The sequence below is a fragment of the Podarcis tiliguerta genome (assembly GCF_965153285.1).
Source record: "Podarcis tiliguerta genome assembly, chromosome: 7".
NCBI lineage: Eukaryota > Metazoa > Chordata > Lepidosauria > Squamata > Lacertidae > Podarcis > Podarcis tiliguerta.
In genome coordinates this window covers 55028990-55048136 of record NC_139540.1, presented here as the reverse complement: position 1 = coordinate 55048136, position 19147 = coordinate 55028990, and positions in this window count along the sequence as shown.

Genomic DNA, 19147 nt, shown 5'->3' with positions numbered 1-19147 from the left:
CTTTCTTCAGTTTAAGTAACTATACAACCATTAAAAGACATTTGAAGGCAGCCCTGTATAGGGAAGTTTTTTTTAAAAAATGTTTAATGTTTCATTATGTTTTTACATATGTTGGAAACTGCCCAGAGTGGCTGGGGCAACCCAGTCAGATGGATGGGGTATAAATATTTAAAGTTGTTGTTGTTATTGTGGAATAGGACGTCTTTATTTTTATTGAAGAAATGTTGGAGGGGATGTTATTTTAGTTAGACCTCACAGCCTTGAGACCCCATTCAAACAAAATCCCATTGGTTTTGATAAGAAATTTCATCAGCTTCCTTCTCACCCTTTGAAATCAATGCACTTTAAGAAAGCTTAATTTATTCTGGATTTTGTGTGTCGTAAGGGCACAGGTTCAAGAAGCAGAGCTGGGCAGCAAGAATGTGAAATCATAAATAAGCAAAATAAATGTATCTGAATAAGTGTATCTGAAGAAGTGTGCATGCACATGAAAAGCTCATACCAATAACAAATTTAGTTGGTCTCTAAGGCGCTACTGGAAGGAATTTTTTAATTTTGTTTTGACTATGGCAGACCAACATGGCTACCTACCTATAACCATAAATAAGCACATATACTAAGCACACATATTAGACATAGGTTCATCAAGGTAAGCTAATGACCACTGTGCAACACTTTAAGAATGGTGACTGTGACTCCCTGGGATCCACATTGGCTGTATGTCCTCTTAGTTGACTTGACAGGGGTAGAATTATTTATTTTAAACCTTTATGGAACTTTATATCCAAAAATAGATCTCAGGATAGTTTAAAATGATACCTCTGGTTCAGCACATAATCAACAATTCAATAAAGTTAGGATGACTAAAACCATTCAATGAGCTAAAAATATCATAATCTCAAGTGCCTGAACACTCCAAAAAAGACCACAGGACAGAAACATATCAGGACTAGCTGCAAACTCACTGTTAACTGATTGTCAGTTCTGCACACATTAAGATTCATACAGGGCAAATCTATGCACCTATCACAAGAAGCTGATGAGGCCAAATTCCAGGCTGCTGCTGGAGCTCGCCTAAACCGGATAGAAGGAAAGCAAATCTGTGAAATAATGCTTGAGTTAACCACACTTTTCATCAACTTAATTTACGCTAGGTTGCCAAATCACATGACCAAACTGAACAGGCATAAGATCCTGCCTAAATCCTCCCTCTCTGGTCCCCCTTCTAAGGTAAGTTAAGGTAAGGTAAGGTACCCCTGGATGGTTAACTCCAGTCAAAGGCGACTATGGGGTGTGGTACTCATCTCACATTTCAGGCCAAGGGACCCAGTGTTTGTCCACAAACAGCTTTCCAGGTCATGGGGTCAGCATGATTAAAACGCTTCTGGTGCAACAGAACACCGAAACGAGTGCCAGGGTGCATGGAAATGCCATTTACCTTCCTACTCTAGTGGTACCTATTTATCTACTGGCACTAGTCTCCTTTCACAGAAGCTGGGACAGAGCAACGGGAGCCCACCTAGGATTAGAACTGCTGACCTTCTGATCAGCAAGCCCAAGACGCTCAGTGGTTTAGGCCACAGCGTCACCCGCATCCCTCTACCATGGCCCTAGGATGCTCCTATTTCAGGGTTTTATGCCATCCTCCTGTTGCTCGGTCCCTGCTCCTGCCAACCTAGCAGTTCGAAAGCACGTCAAAGTGCAAGTAGATAAATAGGTACTGCTCTGGTGGGAAGGTAAACGGCATTTCCGTGCACTGCTCTGGTTCTCCAGAAGCGGCTTAGTCCTGCTGGCCACATGACCAGGAAGCTGTACGCCGGCTCCCTCGGCCAATAAAGCGAAACTAGTGCCACAACCCCAGAGTCGGCCACGACTGGACCTAATGGTCAGGGGTCCCTTTCCCTTTTAAGATCCAGCAGGTTCAGCTCAGTCATACTTTAGCCATACTCTGAAAACAATGTCAGCATGTGCCCCCATTTGTTTGTTGCTCCTGTGCTCTGCATTATTCTTCTTACAAAATTTCTTGTGCATTCTTCCTTGTACTCTCAGATACACCTAGTCTCTTTCAAAACTATTATTATTGTTTCCTGGCAGATTCAAACAAGAAGCAATTAAAGGTTCAGTTTTGTAAGTAGCTGGCACCACTTCACCTTTCCGTCTCTCCTATTAAACCTTCTCATAGACAAGTTAGAGGAGTTTTAAAAAGAACTTTCATGAAACTACAGAAAGAAATAATCAGGTATTATACTAAAAAAGATACTCCAAAATATTGGCAGAGTGATTTCTTTAAATGCAAGTACTGTATAATGATATTATACCTCAGCGGAGAAGTCACAGGTGAGTTTTTATCTATTATCTCTTTGTCATTACTCTCCCTCCTTTGTTCTCCTCACCTCCCCCCGCCACCATCCTTATGTTTTCAGCTCTGTTTCCTGTTTTCTCTGTGTGAGATATAGTGTGCAACTGTGTGAGTTTCTGTATTACTACATAAGACAAAGACATAACAGAACAGGACTGTGACATCTCCAGTTATAGATGCCCCACATCAAAGAAAGATGTGGCTCTGGGATTGCCCATGTGGAGCCCTCCAGGTGTTGCTGGACTACAACTTCCATCATCCTTGACCATTGGCCTCATTGGCTTAGGCTGATGAGACTTGCAGTCTAACAACATCTGGAGGCTGCCATGTTGGCTACTCCTGCTACAGAAATGTTGGAATGGATTCAGGGAAGGACTTCTTTGAAGTGCTCAATGGCTGTCACACAGAAGAAGACGAAGACTTATTTTCCGCTGCCCAGATCTAATGGGTTTAAGTTTTTATTATTAACTCTATTGCCTAAAACTCCCAGGGTAGGTTACGACAATTTAAAAATCAGTATTAAAAACTGAAAACAAATTACATTCCTAGGAATAGGGTGGATACTGAAAATATATGTATTCAGTGTCAAAGGCTGAGGTAAAAAGCATTTGCTGCAAATGCTACAGTGAAGATGCCAGGTGCACCTCTGTGGGTAGCAAATCCCACAATTTAGGGGCTGCTCTTTGCTGATGTTAACACTTGTAGTGAAGGAGACAGTCTCTTGGAAATTGGGGGCCTAAGCCGTTTAGGGCTTTAAACAGTAATGTGAACCCCTTGGGCTGGATCTGGAAATGACCTGGCATTCAGTATGGCTGCTTGAGAACAGGGGTTCTCTGGATACTGAACCATTTTGACCTTGTACTGCTCTACCCTCTGATAGGTGGATAGGTCCTTTTCACCACGTGCCTGAGCATGTAAATATTAATGCTGCACTGCTTTTTCATAATGTTCACTTTTCAGTGCCAGACCTCACATTTGAGGGATTGGAAGAGGATCATTGGGGACCCTCTTTTGTGCATTTTTGTACCTGTTCACAGACATTGTTGGCCTATACAACCAGGGTTCAGCCAGTTATTTCACCATAGTACCACTTATTCAATCAACATTTGCTATTGTTATGATAAACAAAACCATCCCACTGCTCCATTCAGCAAGGACAGAAGACAAATGTACCCTCAAAATGTAGCCAACCTGGGTGGGTTGAATGCTCACAAGTAGGGAAGAAATATGATAGAAGCCTACATATTTTTTTTTGTGAACTTCCTTGGGAAATTGAAAAGGAATATGTAAATTTTCAAAATAAAGATATCTGTATAAATATCCAACTAGTAAATCCTATTTTACTACCTTCAAAAGATGCCCAGGTTAGCTTTCATATTTTAACATTGTACTATTTGCACTCAATGAATATAGGAATGTTAAACAAAGAGCTCCAATAAAAAAAATAAAAACCCACACATTTTTAGATCTTTCTCTTATAATGCATTAGTCTAGGACATTGGTTTAAAGCACCATGTCATTATTTTAGAGTTAAATGTTTTATACAGGAGCATCAAAACCATATATGCTTCAATCGCCAAACATTTTTTTAATGGCTTTCAGATAAAACAATTTATTTATGCAATTAACAACAACATGCAATTTCTAATAATTAGCAGATAATAGTTATCCACAAAGTACTTTATAAAATTGCCTTCAGAACTGCATTCATTCTGCAGGGAACCGCTGAAAATTAGACTATAAAATTACCAGAAAATGTACTGCATTAACAAGAATATTCTGTATTCTGCTTCCCCTCCAGATTTATGGGCTTGAGTATTTGTAAACATTTGGTTTCACATAGAGACATCAGGCCCTATCGCCTTACCACTTTAGGAAGAAATAAATACCACAACAGTTTACATTGCAGGATTATATTTCTATCCACATTTTGTCGCCACAATATATGCAATGCTTTCTTTTTTTTATGTTGGGGAGAGATAAATCTGCCTCGGCAATCTATTTTTGTTAAAGGTCATAAAGCATAAATGTTAAAGAACAAAGGAACATCTGAAATGTGAGATGTAAGATAGCAAAATAATGACTCCTGCACATCTCCCCAGGACGTATAAGCATTGAGGCTGGAAAGCAGCGTTTGGGAGGCTTTATTGGGAAGAAAGCACCATTTGAAGAGCATCCCAGGATTTTAAGAGTTCAGATGACCATGAGCACTTCCAGTCTGATGGTATGGGAGCTGCTGCATGTGAAGAGCTACTGTTCCATCTTCTCTGGGGTCCTTTCCCTTTCATGCCCAGCTGCAGAGTCCCCCTTCCGATGCACCTAACTACAGTGTGGATAAATAAACGAACATGACAACCGTCTGGGGTTTTTAAATGGCCACAACTTTATGGATTTCAGATGTAGGAAGCCTTGGCATAGGCACTGGGCATATATCCCTCTCAGCCCCCCTGCTGGGGAACTGAGGCATGACAGGGTCAGTTTGGGTGTGGATCCATTGCAAAACGCAGGTTTACATGGATGGCCCCCAAACACTGAGGGAAACTTTGGCCCACTAGTCCTACGCAACTGGCCCTTTGGACAGAGACTTCCCTCCAGACCCCTCTAACTGGGTACCTTGTAATCACCGCCGCAGAGAACAAGGGGCGGATGAGTCATCACTTCATCTCACCCCAGTTGGATGAAAGACTATAGGATTCTGCCCAAGGCCTAAACCACCAAAACTGTGACTGGTGCTATGGGGAAGGCGAAACATACAACGCAGGGAAAATTCCTTCCTGGCCCCGAATACAGCGACCATCAACAGACCACAGCAAAGCCCTCCTAGTTGAAAAGGAAATTGTTAAGGCAGTAAGAAACCATTAATGGAGGGAGGGAAGGGTGGGTGATGCTCCCGGCCAACTGGATGAAGAGGGCCAAGTCAGCTGGGATATATTGTTGCCAGGTGGACCTGAGTGAAGCCTGCTTCCCTCAAGTCCGCTTGGCAAACCAACCCCCCCTGGACTGCTGTGGACTGGCTAATTCAAACCGATGGGTTTGGCAGGAACCTGTGAGCCTCCGTGATGACCGAGGGCACGTGCAGCGTGCAAAATGGCGTGGTGCATCCAGCGGCAGAGGGAAGCATCGTGTCAGGCCACAACCACTGCTCACTGAAAGAAATGGTAAATGGCCTTTCTAGGTTGAAGGTAAAGTGTGGGTGGTGACTTTTAAAGCACCCATTTGCTAAGATCAACTTCAGAGGTCCAGCTCCTCTGTCGCCATCTGAAGTCAGGTTGAAGCCAATGTGATGGGAAGTTGGGAAGTGGTGGAGGAGGGTAGCTCTGACTTACCCACAATATAAGATACCCGGATGATAAGAGGATTTGCGAGTCTTGTCACCTCATTGAAGTTTCTTTAATCATTTTGTAACATTGAGGAACTTTATTCTTCCAAGATCCAGCATATGATCTCTTCATTCCCTGTCCATATGCAGAAACTACCTGTGAACCCAAATTGGATTTGGATTTTGATATCTTGCCTTTCACTCCCTTTAAGGAGTCTCAAAGCGGCTAACATTCTCCTTTCCCTTCCTCCCCCACAACAAACACTCTGTGAGGTGATTGGGGCTGAGAGACTTCAAAGAAGTGTGACTGGCCCAAGGTCACCCAGCAGCTGCATGTGGAGGAGCGGGGAAGCGAACCCGGTTCACCAGATTACGAGTCCACCGCTCTTAACCACTACACCACGCTGGCTCCAGAGTTATCTACCTAGATTTCATATTGCTGTGAAGAGCACTAGCAAATCTTAATAACTCTTTCCAAAATTATTAAGTTAATACCTGTTAGTGAAGATGGCAAATTCCTCCTCACAACCTAATTGCTTCACATAATCTGGTTGCAAAACCAGTGATTCATAAATATAAAGACTTTGATCTGTACCAATATCTGGATCTCCTGTTTTTTGGTGATCTTCTAGATTTCTGTTTATTGGAGTCTATAGAAATGTATTCCAATTACTTCAGTACTTTCCAACGAATCTCTAAGCCCACAATTTTTGGCATATGATGACAGAGCTATCTTAAACTGACCTCTGCTTCTTTGAGATTATTCTAAAGCAGCTGTGTTATGCAAACATGTTCTAAGCAGTCATCTGCTTATAGTTTTTCTGTTTTCTATTTCACTCGAATGACAAAATTACTTGTGTGCTTTTATTTCTTTTTGTTATCTTTGAAAAAAAAGAGAGCCTTGCATGGCTGTCCCAATGTAAATAGCTGGAAAAGCCAAGTATATTATACTTTTTGGCTTGTGCACTTAAATGAATGTCAGAGAATTTCACTCATATGCAATTTTGTTTTCTTCAGCTCCATGATTTCCTGCCTTTTCTTTTCCGTCCCCTCCATACACTGGCATTCATCATACATACATCAAGACTGTCCACTTCCCAGTATCATATCTTACAGCAGGAAAAGTGTGTTGATTAAGGCAAAAATATATTTTTATGAGGGAGCTTATCGGGGTTTTTATCTGCTTCCAATTATTCTTGGCTCCCTGCATGACAGATCAGAAAGTAAAGCAACTGCAGTATACAACTGATGGGTTCAAGTAAGAGTGTTTCCCACATCCAAAACATAATGTAAGACAGTAATTTCTCCTGCGATCAATTACCACCAAGGAGACTTAAGGAATATTTTCCCAGTTGATGCACAAGCTGGTCAGTCTAAAGTCAACAGATTTATCCCCAGTTATTTGCGTTATATACCATATATACTTGAGTATAAGCCGACCCGAATATAAGCCAAGGCACCTAATTTTACCACAAAAAACTGGAAAAACTTATTGACTCAAGTATAAGCCGCTTCACCACACCACAAACCTCTCCCCCCAGCCCCTCCTGTCCCCCTGCCTACCTAGGGTGCTGCCAAGGCGGCGGAGGAAGAACCAGCAGCCTAAAGGGCTGCTTTCGGGCTGCTCGTTCCTCCTCCGCCACCGCCGACAGCCGCTGACAGGGACCCTCACTCGAGTATAAGTCGAGGGGGGCTTTTTCAGCATAAAAAATGTGCTGAAAAAGTAGGTTTATACTCAAGTATATACGGTGATCATGCAGGAACGGCAATAAATAAAGGTGAAAATCCTCATGTAGTTACAAACCCCCTGATTTCCCTATGTTATATAACATGGTACTGTCAATTTCAGAACCAAATGTTATATGAAACAGCACTGAAGAGATGTGTGCAATGCAACAAAATCTAGTTTCTCTCTCATCCTCTGCTTCTTCCTGCTCAATCGTTAAGATTTTTATTGTAGACCAGAAACTGAGCACTTGGACTCTTGTAGAACTTGTGGTCATTTCAATGGACCCTTTTGATTGTACTCTTAGACAATTTTCTCCCAATTAGCATTGGTGAACAGTAATGAAATTATGGAAATCATGTTTGTCTGAAGGAGTCTACATGTAGTTTGGAGTTGAAAACTGCCATTGGATGGCTAAGCTTCCTAATTGCATAGAGGCTGCAGAGTCCATTGTCTACTGTATTCTTTGCAGATGACTCAGTTTCACAGCAGTTCAGCATTTGAAGAAAGAGATGGTTCTTTGAAACCACTAGTCTCTTTCCTTCCTATGAGTCAGGATTTTCATAATCCTATGAGTCAAAATAGAGGCACTGTTGCTAAAACAATTTGAATCTTTGTTTTTAAAAATGGAAAAATAAACATAAGAACACTAATAGTTATCTATGGAATGGTTTTAGGTAATACATATCTTAACAAAACTTTCCATGCATGTTTTATGCACATTTTAATGAAATGTAATCTTAGCTATGACTTTTGCCAGTAAAAAAATGGAGGATCAATAATTTACCCATACACTCTTTCCTGTTGGATGGTTATATGAATTAAAGATAGATAGCATCACACAGGCACGCTGATACCCTCTTTTCATGTTTAAGTAAATATGTCATGGATCCAACTGGAATAAATATTTGAAACAATGTGTACCAAAGTGCATATTTACCCAAATGTTTAATAACTCCTCTCAAAAAATTAAAAAGAACTATTGCAAGATTGCCATTTATTCCAAACATACAGAACAAGTTTAATTATTCCTGTAAGAATGTAAAGTACATGTTTCTTTTAAGATAATAAATGGTTGCACACACAGATGAGGTGTAATTAATCTTAAAATATTGTAGCAAATAGTGGCCATGATCCAGCCAAAGTTAAGCACTTTGAAGACCTACTGATTTCCAATGGAAGAATTACATTTTCTATGGAAATCTGTGGAAAGTGAAAGGAACCAAAAGAACAGTCTAAATGTGGAGTCTTTAGCTACAAACTAATACTTTAAATTTAACCCTGTCATACCCCATGACTAGATTCCTCCCCTCTTAATTCACAAACTGAATGTGATCTTTCCAACAACTAGGAACTATCCTTTCTTTCTCCAGCCTTCTTCTCTGGCTTGGATGCCATCTATCTCTCACATCACTGGCTAACTGACTGAGGGTTCGAAGATGGACCAGAACCACCAGGTCCAGAATTCTTAGTCTTTCTCTTGAGCATAGGTTGCAGGGAAAGATTACTCCTCTCAGGCAACTGCTCCTTTATCTCAGGTACATCACTTCCTATGCGGACATTCTTCTGACATGCCAGACCACTTGGCTATCACTGACCCTAAAGCAGGAATGGGGAACTGGCTGCCCTCCAGATACTGTGGGACTCCAGTTGCCATCCTACCCAACCAGTTTGGTCAACAGTGAGCAATAATGGGAGCTATATCAAAATGCTGCCTTAAAATACAATGGTCCCATTTCTTCTTGGGAGCCAGTGTGGTGTAGTGGTTAAGAGCGGTGGACTCGTATTCTGGGGAACCAGGTTCGCTTCTCCACTCCTCCACATGCAGCTGCTGGGTGACCTTGGGCTAGTCACACTTCTTGGAAGTCTCTCAGCCCCACTCACCTCACAGAGTGTTTGTTGTGAGGGAGGAAGGGAAAGGAGAATATTAGCCGCTTTGAGACTCCTTCGGGTAGTGATAAAGCGGGATATCAAATCCAAACTCTTCTTCTTCTTCTTCTCCTCCCAGTGTGGCTTCTCACCCTCCCACTCTGAAAGGAAGCATACAGTTGTCTAAGAGCAGAGATACATGATGGGAGCAGACCCACACTTAAATAAATGCAAAACATTATATAAATTCATACATCAGTGACTCAACCCCCAACAATTCAGGGGCCTAATGCAGCTCTACACAGCAAATTTTATGCCTCCTTCCAGGCATCACCAATTTTGGCAACAGCAGCAAAAGGAAATATCTATCTAACGTCTATCTATCTATCATCTATCTATCTATCTATCTATCTATCTATCTATCTATCTATCTATCTATCAATTATCTATCTATCTATCATCTATCTATCTATCTATCTATCTATCTATCATCTATCATCTATCTATATCTATCTATCTATCTGTCTGTCTATCTATCAAGTGGGCACAACACAGGACAATACTGGACATGCATGTAAAAATGTGAAAATGTGAACGAGTGTGGGGTGGCCTCATCAACCACTGCAAGCAGCTCCCAGAGGGCTATGAGCTTTGAGCCTCTTGCTGCTGTAGCTATTGAAAAATGCTTCAGGACACAGAAGCAGCCTGGGCTTCCAAAGTAAATCCAGATCTAGGAGCATTCTCAGACTGCAATCCTGATCCTTTGAGGTCATGCAACTGCACACAGAAAAGGATGAGAACCACATCATAAGTCAGTAGCTTGGTCTTGCGAGACTCAGCTTCAATTTATCGGCTCTCATCCGGTCCATTAATGACTCTAGACCCTAGAGTCCAGTACCTATAGAGCCTGCCCTGAATCTGATGGAAAGGAAAAATAGAGCGTATTGATGCTAACACACCCACTCCAAAATTACTTTAGTTAGCAAACCATAGAATAGCTGCAGCAGGGCCAAGCAAAAAACCCCTGGCCACTTTATGGAAATGTGCTGTGGGGTTTACATTACATAACCATTTGTCTGTAACAATCTATTTTTGAGGTCATGCAGAGAAAGTACAGGTGAACTATGAAATATTTTCCCGTATTGCGACAAGTTATTACATGACCAGAAACAGAACACATAACGCAAAACCTCGGCCATTTGGTAGAATAGCATGGAGGATAATACCTTGCTCTTGCCAGTAATACTTTACTGTGACAGAAAACGAGTCTTGTCAGCTTGGGCTCTGCTGTTCAGTTTTAAGCTTAATGTAAGAGTCTAGGTGTTTTGAAAATAGTCAACCAACTTCTAACTCAGTGGTGGGAAAGCAGTGGGTCTCCAGCTGCTGCTAGACTCTGACTATTGGCCATGCTGAATGAGACTAATGGGATATGGAATCTAACAACATCTGAAAGGTGGCAAGCTCCTCATCCTGTTCTAACTAAACAGAAGGGATACTGTGATTTCCCTGTGTGCACAAGCCTCCTCCGGGTACCATTTCTCCTCCTGAACCTCAGTCTCAGCATGGGCACAAGAGTGACAAATACTGCATTTAAATGGCACTCCTTTCTCATCTCCATTCTTTTTGTTCCGTCCTTTATTCCTCTTCATTTCATTCTTGAGTCGTCCTTGCTCATACCTGAGTTATGTTTTGAGAGTATTGCATTTCTCTTTATTTTCATTTCTCTTTGAATCGGTTCCCCCCACTGGTTCTCTTTGCTTCCTTTTATTTATCTCGCTTCCTTTGAAAACCCAGCCCGTAACTCTTTGCACGACATTCCTCCGTTGTTTTCTTCTATGGTTTAAAATGTTTACGTCCAAACTGTATCTTTCTTCTCATTTACATTTATTTGATATTGATATGTGTGACCCTCGGTCAACTCCACACTTTATCAGAAATATCATATTTTATTACAGTTTTTTCCTGTTTTTCTACTTCATCATTCCTGGGGCTTATCTTCCGCAGGTCCTGTTAGTTGGCGGCCTCCCCCTTCCCCACCCATTTTGCTCCATATCCCTTAACTGTTTCCCCCCAATATGGGACTGCAGATAAAGAAAAATAATGCAAAAAACATGCACAGGCTCAAGGGCAGCCTTTCCAAATGCTGCCTTTTGAGGCAAGAAGGGAACACTAAATAGAACATGAACCTCACAATGGTTCAATCGCCTTAATTGGCAAAAGTCTCTCTGAGTTAAGGCAGGGAAATTGGTGTACTTTGTTGTATAAATAAATATGTTCATAATTTGGCACTAGTGTATTTACGTTCATTTTTTTTTTCCACTGCAGAAGGCAAATAGGTCCTTCGTGCAAACCTGGTTTGTTAATGTTAATGTGCCAAGAGCTAAAACTGATTATGGGAGGCAGATTGCTAGTGCTACAGGCCTCAAGAACTGGAATGGGCTAATAATTTCTTCGGTAACAAGAACCAAAAAGAACAGATAATGCACAGTAAAAGAAGAGCTGTGCTTGCAATGGCTCGCTCTCGGTCTCTGTACCCAAGTGGATATCATTGTGGAAAGTATAACGCATTGAGAAGGTGAAAGAAAAGGTGGAAAGCAAAGAAATCCTGTTATATATATATCTATATATCTGTTATATATCTGGAGAGCTGGGATTAGGGTTAAGGATTTAGTCTTCAGGGATTTAGGGAAGGAGGAGAATTAGAAAACACTAAAAAAGGGGACAATGTGAGGAACTGGGTCTGTCTAAGGTCACATTTGCACCATACATTTAAAGCACAGTTACACCCTATGCTCCAATATGTTGAGGCTGAAAACTGGGATGCACATCTTCCTGGCTGTGGTCTCATGGAAGGCACATGACCCACATGAGAGCCCAGAGCTCAGACACATATGTTTTGGGGTTCCATGCTTTCTTGCAAGGTCACGGTCTCTTGCGTTTTTGGGCTCTGCCATTCTGAGAGCATAGCACCAAATAACAGGATGTCCTCATTCAATCAGGGCAGTTGAGGGGTATGTTATACTACATTAACAATCTTCCATCCAGGGAACTGTCATTTGTTAAGGGTGCTGCAAGGTATTAGGAGACCCCTATGACCCTCACAGAGTGGATTTAACAACCAGTTCTTCTTTACAGGGAACTCTGGGGAACTGTAGTTTTGTGAGGGCAACTGGGGTTTCCTAACACCTCTCAACACTTTTACCTCAACACTTTTTAGCCATGACTGTTAAAGTGGCATGGCAGTGTTTTAAAATGTGGCCTAAGGCAAGAATGATTTCTATAGTGGCAGCTTATAAATGAAGAGTACAAAACTGTCATTCAGGTGTCTGTTGTCAAACACAGATTACATACAGCAGAGATGGGCCTTCTGTGGACTCCAGCTTTCATCATCCCCAGCCAGCATGGCCAATGGCCAAGGATGGTGAGAGTTGTTAGTCTTGACATATGGTATTGCATTTTACACTTTGAAAAGTGTGTGAAGGCCCAAAGAACAAATCTGCGTCCCCTTAAGGTTTAGTAAGTCCGTCTGAGAGCCCCCTGAAGCTATAAAGAAGGATATAAGCATTCTAAATAATAAATATAAAGTTTGTGTCCATTCATTTGAAGGTCAGTCAGTTTGCTAAATGTATCGCCAAACCACTGCCAGTGTTTTGAATATATGAATATGGATGTGCAGCCACTTTGAATACAATTTATAAGACAGCAGGATTATACCTACAGTTAAATTAATAAATAAAAAACTTGAACAACCCCCTTTTTTCCCTTTACTATTATTTCCTCTGAATAAGTGAACTGAAGATTAAGCCTAAATTGTTTCAAGTGTTTCCATAAACCCAGTTTCCCATGAGGCACATTTCTGGTATATTGTGATGAATCCTGTGCAGTAAAAAGTATTTGTCAGAGCTGAAGCCTTGAGGCCTGACTATAGACAGGGTTTACTAAGTAAAACTGTGATCAGGAGCAAGTATAGTCAGACACATCTTTGCTCTTGTAGAGAGACATGCACAGTCTTCCATTTCATCCACAATGCAGGTTGCCTTCTTTTCCTTCTTTAAGTGCCCAGAATGTTTACCACCTTCTCCTCCGCCTCATCCTCCTCCTCCTCTTCTTCAATTACTGGTTTTAAAACACTTCAAAAACTGTTTGGAGAGGTGAAGGAATTGTCTTTATGACTGACACAGTTTGTCCACAACCTTGCTCTGAAAGGGCAGGACCATCAGGGTCAGCCAATCAGCACCGTGCAAATCTCTGTGTGGCTGAAAACCAAGCAAACAAAAAACCACAGGGCAAGAAGGTTGTATAGTGGTACCTCTGGTTACAAACTTAATTCGTTCCAGAGGTCCATTCTTAAGCTGAAACTGTTCTTATCCTGAGGCGTGCTTTCACTAATGGCGCTTCCTGTTACATGTGCACGATTTCCGTTCACATCCTGGGGGCAAAGTTTGCAACCAGGAGCAGCTACTTCCAGTTTAGTGGAGTTCGTAATCCGAAGAGTTCGTAACCAGAAGTACCACTGTACATTTATTGATGGATTAGCATCCCCAATCCCTTTAAACCACACATACTATGGACTCCTCGTAATATTGATTTATTCATAGCATTTATACCCCATCCCTTAGTCAAAAGGGCCCTCAAAGCAGCTTATTAAAGTCTTTATTAAGATGGTCCCAGTGCTCAGTTTTACAATTTGAAAAGACATGACACACAAGGAAAAGGGAAAAGGAGGGAGGAGGGGGAAAGCAAGCCTAGGCACAAGTTCTTAGTTACAATTAAGAGCAGAACCCACGGGCAGTGTGTTCCACTTTGCTGCCTGAGGTAAAATGGGATGTGCTGCATTGTAGCAGCTGCCACCACCTGCTCTGCCACCACCACATGAGTGAAAAAGTGGCACCACCATCGGCACTGATTTCAAGCAAGGTTGCACTGATTTGGGGTGAGTTCTCACCCAAAATGGACACAATCTTGCCCAATACAGGTTCCAATGACGGTGGCACTTTTCCACCAGTGGCGAATGCAGCGGGGTGCATGGCGTCAGTAGAGAGAGAAATGTTGCCCTAAGGCAGCAGCCTCACCCTGCCTAATGTCTGGGCCGGCTCCTCCTCACTGTCTGTTCTTGATGGCTGTTCTTGATGTCTTGCTCCCAGAATTCAAGAGAAGAAGTGAAAATGTCCATGCATGGATGGTGGGCAGCTCATGCTACACAGTCAGAATCCTAATGGTAGCTAGAATTCTCGCAGGAGGGAATTTGGTATTCTGGATGCCTAAATCTCCCTGGAAGGGGACGCGGGTGGCGCTGAGGCTTTTAGCTAGGGCTTGCTGATCGAAAAGGTTGGCGGTTCAAATCCCCGCGGCGGGGTGCGCTCCCGTTGTTCAGTCCCAGCGCCTGCCAACCTAGCAGTTCGAAAGCACCCCTGGGTGCAAGTAGATAAATAGGGACCGCTTACTAGTGGGAAGGTAAACGGCGTTCCGTGTGCGGCTCTGGCTTGCCAGAGGAGCGATGTCACGCTGGCCACGTGACCCGGAAGTGTCTCCGGACAGTGCTGGCCCCCGGCCTCTTGAGTGAGATGGGCGCACAACCCTACAGTCTCTCAAGACTGGCCCGTATGGGCAGGGGTACCTTTACCTTTACCTTTAACCCTCCCTGGAAGGACTGTACCACCCAAGATCAGATTCAGGAGCAGAACAGCTGACAATATCTGGGCCAGGAGGAGATGATAGCTTCTCCCACACCTCAGACTGCATTGATGGCAGTTTGAATCCTCACTGGAGGGGGTATCATGGAGTTTCCCTCCTCTCTTGCTGATATCAGTGGTGGTTAATTTGTGGCAAACTGAGTATGCATCTTAAAGCACACATAGAATGTCCCTGCAGCTGCACTTCACAAGCTAAGGCTGAAAGAAAAGGGGGAACTGTTTTGCAACAAAATGTCTCTCGATCCTTATTTTGGAATTCCTGATGGGCTTCAAAGGAACCCCTGGAGTTCCTCCAAACATGGCTTGTAACCCCCTGCCATAGAACAATGGTTCTCTCTAAATATTATTCAGTGAAAGCCTTCTTTCTTGGTTAATATGTATGCTTATGTTTGCAATTAGAGGTTCATTATTCCTAGCAATTTGCAGTGTGCTACAGTTTACATTAAAAGATAGCTCAATAACTAAACTGTAACTGTAAAACAATTTGATTGCAATAAGGGTTAAATAGAGCTTCTATAAACAATCTAGATATAATTACTAGATCATCAATATAGTCAAAAATGGCTTCTCAGATCTTGTCTTCTAGTTTTGCTTGTTCAAGATGGATTTAAACGTTATGTTCAAGCCCCCAAGGGTAATATCAAAGACAAAAAGAATGTGTGGGGAAACAGATTATTATTTAATTTTAGCTTTCTTAAAATTATCCCAGCACTTAAAGACTATAGGGTTGTGTCTGACTCACTGTAGTTCAACCCTCACTGAGTTGGAATTCCCAACAACATTTAACAAACTACAGTGCCCATGATTCCTTGAGGGAAAGAATGTACTTTGAATGTGTTTCGATGGCACAGGGAGGAATTTAATATAGCACTAAGTTAAAGTCTGTTAGTAGTGTTGTCAGAAGCGTGGCAAGAGAAGGCACATAATGGCTCTCCTGACTGGTTGTGCAACAGATTGCTGTCTCCCCAATACTTTCTGATGTGCAAACTTCCCCCTCTTTTGCTTCTTCAAACATTCTCTAAACATGTAGAGCAGGGATAGGTAGTCACCATAGTTTCTTACAGCAGTTGTAGACCAGAGTTCACCTCAGCCTCAGCCAGCATGGCCAAAGGGAGTTGGAATGGGAGTTGTAGTCTTCAGCAACTGGGGCACACCATGTTGGCTGGTGTAAACACAAAGAGGGTGCACCAGGGCTGAGCTTTTTGCATCAGTCACCCTCCAAGTCATGGAGGACGATGAGAATGATGGCAAAACTTCCTGCTGGACCTCCTTCAACATGTACTTGACACATTTAGAGAATCCTAGAGGGCACCTGTGGCTACGAGAAATAGGCTAAATTATGCAGGGGGGAGAGGGAGATAATATGCAAACTTGTTTAATTTGCCTAATTTAAACATGTTGGAGAATTCATTATTTTATCATAGAATTATTCTGATACAATTGAGAGAAAAATGAGGATTCCAGAGACCAAAATAAATTATACAAGTCAATATTCTCTCCAGATACTGCAAAGCCATCATGATTTTTCTCCTCCTTTCGTCTTCAAGAAAATTAGCATTGCTAGACAGCAATGCAGGTAGTGATATATATGCATGGTGCAGAATATAAACAAATATCAGCTTGAACATTGTATGGCATGAAAGTCTAATGCAGTTTTCTTTAGCTGATAAGTCTGTAAAATAAACACGAGAAAAGCAGTTGTGTGGGTTTTGTTTTTCGTTTCTTACTGTGGATGATAATGTATTTTTTTTCTGGATGCACTGCTAAACATAGCAATTGCAGTTAATAGGTAAGTCAGACCCATCCCCTCTAGTACTAATTACCAATAGAGGAAAGGAAATAACTAATTTAGGTGAGTGTATTTGTCTTGCTAAGTACATTAGCGGGCGAAGAAAGATGTCTGAGGCAAAACATTTATGATGCACTGTCTAATGCCAGCCTTATAACTAACACAGAATTATCACTGCCAGACAAATGTACTGTCTGTGTGTATACACATGTGTAAGTTATAATTGTAATATAACTATTGATTAAATGCTTCTGTGCAAAAGCTACAAGACTGCTTCAGAGTCTACAGCTGCAAGATGTTGCAACTAAATAATTGAATCGGTTGCAATGGGATAGATTTTAAGGTGAGACCTGGATATGAGATATTAATTAAGATAAAGCCTCTAGTACCAGTTGAGATCCTTGTTTTGCCCTCAGGTACAGAATGAAAAAAAAGGAAGAAAGAAAAATCTTTGCACTATTGCTATCTACATGTAGCTTACCTGTTAAATAATAATTATGCCCCCCTCCCCACTCATTGCTACCTCATTTTAGAATTGTAAGCTTGCAAGGTCATCTTCCTATCCAGTGGTGATATAACAGATTAGACTACGCCAACCCCAAAAGTATAACAATTCAAACTTAAGAACTCACCTCCAGCTGACTGGGCATTCTTGACGTGTCTGGCTAGTGTGTCATTTTGTGGGTCTCACTGCTGTTGTAATAAGGGCAGGGGAGATGCGAAGATCACAGCAACTTGAATCACTAATGGTTCTCTGTGCCTAACTAGGCTTAGATGTGCTAGGCTGGGAGTGGTGGGGGCCAGGCAGTGCCTGGTGGCAACTGCACCCTTCCTCCCACCAAAGGTCTGTGCCATCCAGTCTCATCATCGTCAGCTGAGGGGATCCAAGGGTTAAAAGGGGGCACAGAATGAGCTGTCTCCACCCTCCGACTTCCATAGCAACCAGTCCACACATGCACACTCCCTCTAAAGGCACAGAGCCCTGGCAGCTGAGATGCAATCTGAGGGCAGGTTAGTCTAGTGCAGGGATATCCAACTCCCAAGAGACTGTGATCTACTCCCAGTATAAAAAAACTGGCAGTGATCTACCCATTGTCATTGGAGGGAGGAGGAGCGTGCGCGGGGTGGGTGGATTGCCCAGAGTTGTTGAGCTTTTTGGGGGAGGATTGCACTTTGCCCCTGTAACTTTTTGTACACAATAAGGATCCCACAATCTACCGAGATCAGCCGGGATCTACCGGTCGATCGCAATCTACTGGTTGGACATCCCTGGTCTAGTGAGGAGGTGGACAGAGGCTGTGGGTGAGGAGCCTGTTGGAAGTGGGCTCCATTCACCCTCCGTGCAGGCTTCATGTGCACCTCCACCCCAGCTGCCCAGTCTAATACTTGCTCCACCCTGGGCACCAGCAACCCACGCTATGCTGCTGCCTCTGAATGCTTGGAATTACAAGTGGAGAGAGCAGTGTTGTGCCCAGACCATCCTTGGCACGTGGCTGGCTGCTATGAGAATAGGATGCTGGACAAATTAAAGATTTCTTCAGAAGTGTTCCGTCGTGCTTGTTTCTAAGGAAGTGTGTTTACAATTGCAGCTTTCAAGTGTCTTTCCCGCAAAATAAATGAATAAATAAATAAATTCCTACAGCAACCCATGTATAAATTCACCTGCTAAATAGAAGAACTGCTAATAAACTGCCAGTTGCTGGGAACCACAAGTGGTTAGAGTGCTGCTGCACTCAGTTCTTGCTTTGGGGCTTCCCGTGGGCATCTGCCTGGCCGGTGGGAGAACAGGATGCTGGAATAGGTGGACCATTGTCCTGATCCCACAAGCCGTCCTGATAACCAAAGCATACTTCCGCACTCAGATCTCCCTTTGCTGGATTGGAATAAATTAATGCTGTGAAATGAAATGGATTTATGAGAAGCTTTCAAGTAGAAATGACAGTTGGCCTATAAATATCTTATTACACTTCACTGTAGCATTACTCATCAAATATTGACAATACAGTAATTAAAAAATATTTGTTTGTTTGTGTTGGAAAGGATAAATATTTCAGGGCATTCTGATGCGACACATTGCTCAGTCAGAAAATGTTGGTCAAAAGAACATAAACATATTCTCATTAGTGACATAATATTGCTCTCGAGCAGTGTGAACCCATGCAACAGACAGAGCAAATCCAGTCGAAGGGAGAGGGCAGGGCTCTCGCAGGCCATGTGCTCAGTTCTGAAGAGGATATTTACACATAAGACTCCACTCATCCTTATTTGCTTGTACAAAGCTTATGCAGAAGTTAGATTATGAGCAGCCTATACTCAGTGGCATAGCATGGGTTGTCAGCAAGGCAAGTAATTTGCGCCCCCCCCCCCCGCTGCACTGTCCCTCCGCCAGATA